This window comes from Pristis pectinata, chromosome 13 (assembly GCF_009764475.1).
Source record: "Pristis pectinata isolate sPriPec2 chromosome 13, sPriPec2.1.pri, whole genome shotgun sequence".
NCBI classification, from domain to species: domain Eukaryota; kingdom Metazoa; phylum Chordata; class Chondrichthyes; order Rhinopristiformes; family Pristidae; genus Pristis; species Pristis pectinata.
Window position 1 is genome coordinate 28,527,021 of NC_067417.1, and position 9,366 is coordinate 28,536,386.

Here is a 9,366-nt window from a genome sequence, read left to right on the forward strand (position 1 = left end):
TCAGAGGAGGCCAGATGCCCAAGGAGTAGCATTTTTACTCTGCCCATCATAATTCTACCCATTACAAACCATTATAAATTACTCAAAGACAAAATATTTCACAGGTCAGGTGGCATCTTTGGCAAGAGAAACAGAGTTAGAGTTTCAGGTTAGTAAACTGAATGAAAGGTCATCAACCTGAAATATTAACTGTTTTACTCAGAAAGTGGTGGATGCCTGGAACATGTTGCCTGATAGGGTGGTGGAGGCACATTTATTAGGGGCTTTTTAGAGGGGCTTGGATGGGCACATGAATGAGAGGAAAACAGAGGGATATGGGCATTCTGTAGGTAAGAGGGATTGGTTATGTCAGCACAACATTGTAAGCTGAAGGGCCTGTTCTACACTACTGTTCTATGTTCTAAATGCTGCTGACCCTCTGAACATATTTAGAACTTTCTATTTTCATTTTGGATTTCCAGCATCCAAACCATTTTCACTTCTGCTGGTTAGCATAAGGTTAAAAATACATATTGTTCCATGATGTTAGTAGTTTTCTGTTGAAGATATGAGTGATCGTGTTCAAAGTGCAGAGCTATTCCTGGGAATACAATGTAATCAATGAACATGAGGTGATCTGTGTGTTAGATTCCAGCAGCAGACTGAATGACAGCTATTTCCCTGCCTGCATTATTAGAAATGGTTTAAAATTTCCTTTCGGCAATGAGCCACTAATGTTCACTATTGCTCAATGTATTAAGGGCATACTCCTCTAATTCACATTTGGGAACATGAACTTAATGGAATAAGGCCCCAAGTATTTACTGCAGGGCCCTAATCAACGAAGGTTCCGACAATATTCAAGAGGTTTCATATGAGGCCTTTTGGAATAAGTGCAACCTATGAAACTACTGTAAAAAAAAACTCAGTGGATAAACATCCCTTGGGTTAACCAGCTATCAAATCTGTCAAAGGCTTTGAATGTTTGAGAGTATTTTTTGACATGAAATGGTATTGACTTGGAACATTAATTCTGTTTCCTTCTGCATAAATGCTACCTGAATTGCTGGTTGTTTCCAGCATCTGCAATTTTTCTTTGGCTTTGTTTCTGTGGGGTGGTGGGGGAAGAAATGAACAAGTTCTCCCATTCTTGTGTCCCTTGCAGCTGACTTCATGATCATCCTCCAGAAATGTTTTCCTTGAGAAAGACTTTCCATCTGACAAATCTCCTTCTATCTGTTCCAGATTTCCAGGCCTAATTCACAGTACGAGGAGAGTACAATGTGTTCAAGTTACCATTCAGAAGCTGGACTCTTATGAGAAGTCCAACAGTAGAAAGGAGTGAAAGAATTGCTGACGAGAATCCACCGTTAAGTCTGGGACTTCATGCTCATTTTTACTGGAAATCCTGAGCTACTGGTGTATACACAGTAAAGTGTTCCAAGCATTCCCCAGCAAAACCTGTTGTATAATCAAAAAAATTAACACCATTTCAGACAACAAATTATGGATTTTGATTGAGGTACAAAATTATGTACTTTATAAAAAATCTGCTCTTGTTTCCCAGCTTCACTAACTCAACAGGAAACTGAAATTCCAATAAAGTGGTTGATGCAATAGTATTTCTGAAATGAATATTGTTAGATAAACAGGCAAACCATTTTAGATTTTATTATAGACTTATGGCATTGTTACTCATTATACAAATTTATTTTAATTGCTGTGTGAATATTTGAATGCTACTTCTCTGATGGATTACTTGCAGTTGCCCATCATTGCACATTTTGATTAATGTGCTCTATTTTTCAGTCATTCAGAGGACTGAAAAAGAGAATGCACAAGAAACCAAAGTTGGAAGCAGAGAGTCTGAGCAAGGGTATACTGTACATTTGGTGATTGACACAGTGAATGAAAGAAAGAATGTGCTGGCTGAATGTAAAGGGCAATGCACGGGGGAAGTGAATGGCCAGGGAGGATAAACAATGGAATGCACAAAATTGATTAATTGAAGGAATGTGCACTTGGACTAAAGAAGGCAATGTTCAGGAAGGCACAGTGATATAGTGCTGCTGTCTCACAGCTCCAGGAAGCTAGTTCGATCCCAATTTTGGATGTTGTTTGCATGGAGTTTACTCATTCTCCCTGTAATCATGTGTTTCTCTTATGGGTGCTCCAGTTTCCTCCCAGATCACAAAGATGTGTAGGTTGGCAGGTTAATTAGTAACTGCTAATTACCACTTGTCTAGGACAGTAGCAGAAGAACCAACAGGGAATTGATGAACATGCGAGGGAGAATAAATTGCAGGGAAATAGAGAGGGGGGATTGGGACTGATGGGATTGCTTCGCTGAGAACTGGGAAGGACCTGAGAAGGACATTGTAAGTAGAGAATGACAGAACCTGTGAAGCTTGGGGGACATGGAAGAGGCAACGTGTTGGGTGACCAGGAGGGAATGCACTGGATGAATGGCTGAGGGAATGCACACAGTAACTGAGTTAGCAAAGGAGGTGGGTGGGTCTGCATTGTGACAAAATGAGGGGATGTGCTGGGAGACAGAATAAGGCAATGTGGTGGGTGTGTGAATGAGGTACTACACTGTGTACATTAACAAGGGAATGTGCAAGGTGAGCCAGATAAGAGTGAAAGAGGCAATGTGGTGGGTGAGTATATGAACAGATGCATAGGTTACTAAACAAGACAACACCCAGAATGAGGGAATGCAAGGAGTGAATGAAGGAACATGCAGTTGACTGAACAAAGGAATGCACAGAGCACATGAATAATGACTGTACTGGGTGCCTGCTGGACATATTGCACAGGGTGGGTGAACAAGAGAAAGTGCTGGGTGACTGAATGAGGGAATGTGGAGTGTGATGGAAAGTGGAAACAGCTGGTGACTGAAAAAGTGGATGTGTGATGTGATGTGACTGATGAAATGTGCTGGATGACTGATCGAGAGAATGAATTGAGTAATGATTGAGGAAATATACTGGTGAGTAAATGAGGCAGTGTGAACATTGACTGAACAAGGAAACACATTAGGTGGATGGATAGAGGGAGTGCGTTATGCATGGGAAAAAAGGAAATGAGAGAACTAATGAGGGAATGTGCTCTGTGTGAAGAATTGAGGAAATGTGCAGGGTCACCAAGGGGACAACACACAGGGTGAATGAGGGAGTGAATGTGAAGTGACTGGAGGTAGGGAACACACAGGGTGATCAAGAGAGGGAATATGGAGATTGACTGAAGGAGGAAATTGACAGGGTAACCAAGGAATGGAATTTGCTTTGTGATTATATTAACATAGGAAAGGAAAACTAAAGAAAAGAAAATAGAGCATGGGAATAATGTGTCTCTTTCAGATTGGCAGGCTATTACTTGTTGGATGATTCATGAGTTGTTTCAAACAAGCCACTTAATAAAATAGAAAAAAAAGTAGTGCATAAGGTATCCAAGTTTGCTGACAATACAGGCTTGTTGAGAAAGTAAACTCTGAGTAGAATTCAGTCTACAAAATCTTATAAGTTAAATGAATGGTGACTGCTGAAATGAATATGGGAGCATCCTGAGGTTGATAGGAACAATAAAAACAACAATGTTATTTGTTATAAACTAGTAAATGTTGGTGTACAGATGTTTCTTGAAGCACAAAAGTAAATATGCAGGTTAAGCAAGCAATTTGGAAGGCCTGCCATGTACTGAACTTTTTTTTTGCACAAAGGTTGGAGTAAGGAACAAAAGATAACACTGGAAGAGCTCAGCAGATCAAGCAGCATCTGTTCAGGCAATGGGTTTAAGTCGATGTTTCAGGTCAAGACCCTGCATCAGGACTGAGAAGGAAGAGGAAAAGTTACCAATATATAGCAGTCCAAGGGGTTGGGGGGTGAAGTGGGTGAGGGAGATGAATAGAAGCTGGTAAGTGATAGATGGAACCAGATAGGGGAGGGGATAATGGACAGTTGGAACCAGGTGGAGGAGTGGGGTTGAGACAGGCTGGCAGGTGATAGGTGGAACTAGATGGGCAGATGGGATGAGGTGGGGGAAGGGATGGGAAAGGGAAACAAAAGGGAGCAAAAAAAAAACTGAGCAGACGGTTGAGTATGTGTGAGACAAGGACATCCAGGGGAAGAGTGGGTTGCCCGAAAATGAAAAATTCAATACTCAAACCTTTGGGTTGTAAGCTACCCAAGTAGAACGTGAGACATTGCTCTTCCAATCTGTGTTTGGCCTCTCCGTAGTAATGGAGAAGGCACAGGATAGGCAGGTCAGTGTGGGAGTGCGAAGGGGAGTTAAAGACATATGCAGCCAGAAGCTCGAGATAACTGTTATTGACAGAGCTCAGGTGCTCCACAAAACAGTTGCCTGGTCTATGCTTGGTTTCACCGATGTGGAGGAGGAGACCACACTGTAAGCACCAAATGCAGAAGATCAGGTTGGAAGAGATGCAGGTGAATCTCTGCCTCTCTTGGGAGGGTTGTTTAGGACTCTGAATGGCACTGAGGGACAAGGAAGTAGTGAGGAAGTTTTGTTGCTATTGTACAGGGCTTTAATGTGTAATGTGCAGTTTTTTTCTCCATACCTAATGAAAAATATGTTTGCCTTAGAGGCAGGTGCAGAATTGATTCATAAGTTTGCTTCCTGGGGTTGTACAATTATAAGACATCAAGTAAGATTGTATTGTATTCATTGGAATTTAGAAGAATAAGTAGTGATCTCGTTTAAACATTAAAGCTTTTGAGAAGGACTGACAGAATAAATGCTGACAGCTGGTTTCCTCTGGCCAGAACCTAGGGTAAAGTCAAAAGATGAGGAAATTTATAAGACAGAGGCAAGAAGAAATTTCCATACAAAGGGGATTGTAACTCATTGCAGTTTTCCATCCCAGAGAGCCAGGAATGCTTAGCAGTTAAGTATATTCAGACTTGTTGCATTATACTCCCACCATTCTGTGTGTTCTTGTCGACCCATGTTATAATGTTATTTCTGAGCTATTCACAAGCTTATCTGAGATACTCAAGGTTATCCTATATCCTTGCAACACCCTCTGATCTGGAAGCACTTGCCGCTCACAATGGTTGTTCCACCACTATATGGCACTGCTGCTGCTGATATCTCTCTCAAGACTGTGATCAATAGATTTCTCAACACTGAGGATTAGAAGATAAGTGGATCGAGTGGGAAAGTGAAAGGTGTACACGATTGACCATAATAAACACAAGATAAGAAATAGAAGCTTTGTGAGCCTGCTCTGCCATTCAATAAGATCAGGGGTGATTTTTTTCTTCCCCTCTTCATTTTCCTGCACCAATACTGTATCCCTCGATACCCTTAATATCTAAAAATCTAATTGCAAATGCAGGCTTGAGGGTGACACGTGGTGCCCTTCTGCTCTTGTTTCCTATGAACTAACTCCATCTACTCCAGGCTGAAGAATGTTCAAGGCTATGGATCATTGTACACCATCAGCACCAAACCTTTCTGGTGAATCACTTTAATTTAAACATCAAGCAGGAAGTAGTATTTCTCTCGTTTATAATCATGCCACTCTTTACAGTAATATCATTCATAAATTAACTTGGAAAAACTGATGCATAAAACATATCTGTAAATCACATCATGGTTTCTTTGGAACAACAGATAACCTCACAATGCGAATCTAAGATTGGTATGGTGGCAGGTCAGAGAAGGATGATATTGCGATGGGGGCTTTGATTATCAGGAGGGAGGAAAAAAAAAGGCAAAAAACAGTTTCTTGAGGGCTCAGAGAGCTCCACAAAGCATATGGAAAATGTTGGAAATGGACTTAACCTTCCTGAACTGGCTGCTTCCATCTCCCTTTTATTGCCAGACCTGCCAGGCTTTTCAAAACCCACACAGCAGCTGCTCAAATAAGCAGCACTCTGACAGCATATTGACTTTCTTAGTGGAGCCAGGAGGAGAAGGCATACTTCTCAGGGCCCTACATCAACAATAACACCAATACAAACACTCCTTTAGCACCTTTGATGGGATAAAACATCCAAAGGTGCTTCACAGGAATGATACAAAACATCGAGCCACATAGAGACAGCAAGGCAAATGGCCAGAGACTTAATGAGAATGGTCATTTTCAAGGAGCTATTTACAGGGGGAAAAGAGAAGCAAAGAGACCGAGTAGTCGAAGGAGGAAATTCAAGAGTTTGGGGCATTGGAAGTTGAAGGCAAGGTTGTCAATTGTGGACAAATTAAAGTCAGTGATGATCAAGAAACCATTTGAAGAGTGCAGGTTATCTTGGAGAATTATAGGGCTGGAAGGGATTGCAGAGATGGAGTGGAAAAAAAATCAAGTGATTTATAAGCAATACAGAGAATTCTAAAATCAAGTTGTTTCCAGCCTGTACCTCATCTAGGTCAGCAAGTACAGGGTGGATGGGTGAATGAGATACAGAAGGCAGGGTACTGAATCACTAATTTATATGGATAGAATGAGGGAGCTTTGTGATGGTTTGATTACATAGTTTGAACCTCATCTTATGGTCATATGTAATGACAATGCTGGGCTCAATCTGGTTCCATTGCAGACAGTTGGTGAGGTGAGGAGGAACCAATAGCCAGGGAACATAGTGATGGGGACCGAGGATTTTGTCATCTGATAAATTTGAGAGAGTGAAGGAATTGTGAAAGGCATGTTAGAAGTAGCAGTTATCTTTAAGGGCCATGATGTGGATGAGAAATAGGAGAGATTGAAAGCAAGAGCCCAAGAACCTAAAGGTAATATGCAAGGACTGGGAGATGCAGCATTCCTAGAAAAGGAATGGAAGCAGCTGAGTGTATCCCTACCCAGTTTCACAATAGTGGAGAAGATTGTGTGATCACCACTATCAAATATTGCCCAAAATATTTGAGGCAGGTCAAAAGTGTTAAGAAGGCATGGATTATCAGTAAGATCTAATTTGTGCTCAGTAAGAACTATTTCAGTATTCCAAAGGAATTCAGAGACGAGTTCCAGGAAGGATTGGCATGAATTTGAGAAGCTGCAACATATTTTTAAGAGAATAAAGACAGTTGGGCTTAAACTGAGGGAGAGTTTAGGCTTCTCCTATTCAAGATCACCCTCACATCTCCATAACACATGGCCCTCCCAAACCCCTCCTTGGTTAACAGTCAGCCAACACTGGATTGTCACCCACCAACCATCATATAAAAACAGGAAGCGCTGCAGACAACCAGCAGGTCATTCAGGTATGGAGTCATGGATTTTACAGCACAGAAAGGGCCCTTCAGTCCACTATGTCCATGCTGACCCTTTTGCCCATCTAATCCCATTTGCCTGCATTAGGTCCATGTCCTTCTATGCCTTGCCCATTTAAGTGTCTATCTAAATGCCTCAAACGTGGTAATTGTGTCTGATTCCACCAGCTCCTCGGGTAGTGCATTCCATATATCAATACTGTAAAAAAAACTTTCCTCTCAACTCCCCTTTAAAACTCCCTCCTTTCACCTTAAACCTATGCCCTCTTGTTTTTGATACCCCTACCAGGGGAAAAAGATTCTGAATAGCTATCTTATATACTTCTATTAGGTCACCTCCTCAGCCTCCTTCATTCAGCTTCGTCTGTGGAGTTAACTAATGAAGGATCTTTGATCAGAAACATTTACTGTTTTTCTGCAGATGACCTGCTGAGTGTTTCCAGTGTTTTCTGTTTATTTTATTTCAGATTTCCAATATCTGCAGTTTTTTTTTTAATTATCATTTCCAACCACTTTAATGGAAGGCTAAATGGGTTTATGCAGATGAGGTCAATGAGTTACTCTCAAATGCATCATCCTCAGCTCAGGCACATGACTCCCTCAGAGTTAAAATGGGATCCACAGATAAATCACCTCCTCACCCTTATTTTCTACCATATTCAGGTTATGAGTGATTATGGATGTCAAAGTAGGCAATTAATGCTTTGTTTCCATGAGATAGTTCCAATTTGTTGCAGTGTTAAAATGACCTCCTATACATCAGCAAGTTTGTGTTCTCCTTACAAGATTACATTAACCTATTACAAAATAACTCTCTCAACATATCCAAGACAAGCAGTAACCAAATCATTCCATTCAAATAAGGATTGGATTGCACAAGCTGGAACTATGAACTCAATAGCTGTCAAGGAAGATTGATTGTGATATTTTCTCCAACTCTGCAAATATTTCAGCCTTCTTCACAGAAACAATTTTGCTTCTTGGTTTGATAAAATATTCAGTTAGGTTGAGCTGGGTAAAAGATGAACATGTTCCTTTTCTAAGGTAACACATTATTGTTACCTTTTGGACTTTTTCCACAGAAAGGATTTGCTAGCAAGTCGTATTCAAATCTTTATTCATAATAGGTAGTCAATAGCTGGAATGGTCTCGTTGCTGATTACGTCATCGTCTTTCACTAACATTGTCCTTTTCGGTAAAATAGGTAACAATGTAACCAAATTAAACACATTCTTCAATTCATACAGGAAATAAGTTTACAAAACAAGTTATCAATTCCTCCTGATATTCAAAGTCTTTGCACTGAATTGCTTTTTGAAATGCAGCTACTTTGCCAGGTAGTCAATTTGCACACAACAAAAGGTTGTAAGTTGCAGTACTAAGGCAGTTGCTCTATTCTTGGTGGAGAGCAAGGGAGAGGTTTTGGCTGGCATAAATTTCTTTAAGTAACACCAACATATCTGTAACATCCAGCTGATCAGGCTGTCAGGCAGGCTGTCAGTTTAACAAACATAAAAGGTGCTGGAAGCATTTGACAGGTCTGTCAACCTCCATAGAGGGAACAGATGCAAGGCTTTCAGTTAAATAGTCTCCATGGAGCAAGTGTGGATACACTTGGTGAGACCAGATTGTAGGTAGGTACTCACACACTACACCACAGGTGTAATTACTTCATTTCAGTAAAATAGTCAATAACCTAATCAGCTTGCAGTGTACAGCAAACCTTGAAAGGCACATTCAAAAATCAATTTTGTGATAATCTACTACGTAGTTAACAAAGCTATTTCAAATCTCAGCCCTTCCCTCTACAAGAGATATCTTGTAGGATTACTAGTTTACTTCTATTGAAAGCTAGCTCACTGCCTTCTGATTGAAATCAAGATTATATATCCTATAAATGCTTTCATCTACATGTTTGTGTCTTTATTTAAGGGTGTAAGTTTGCAACAGTTGTGAGTGGTTGTTCAAATACTAAACTTTAAGGAACAACTGTAATAAAACTTGTAGGGTTTTTTGTTAAGATTTCCTGAACTTATTTTCTTTTTGGAGAGGTATAGTGCATGGAAAACATCCCTAGTGTAAACAGCTGATGATTTGCCCATTTTCTTCTAATTTATGGAGGATGATGATGGTTGGAATACATTCTGCAAGAATTTG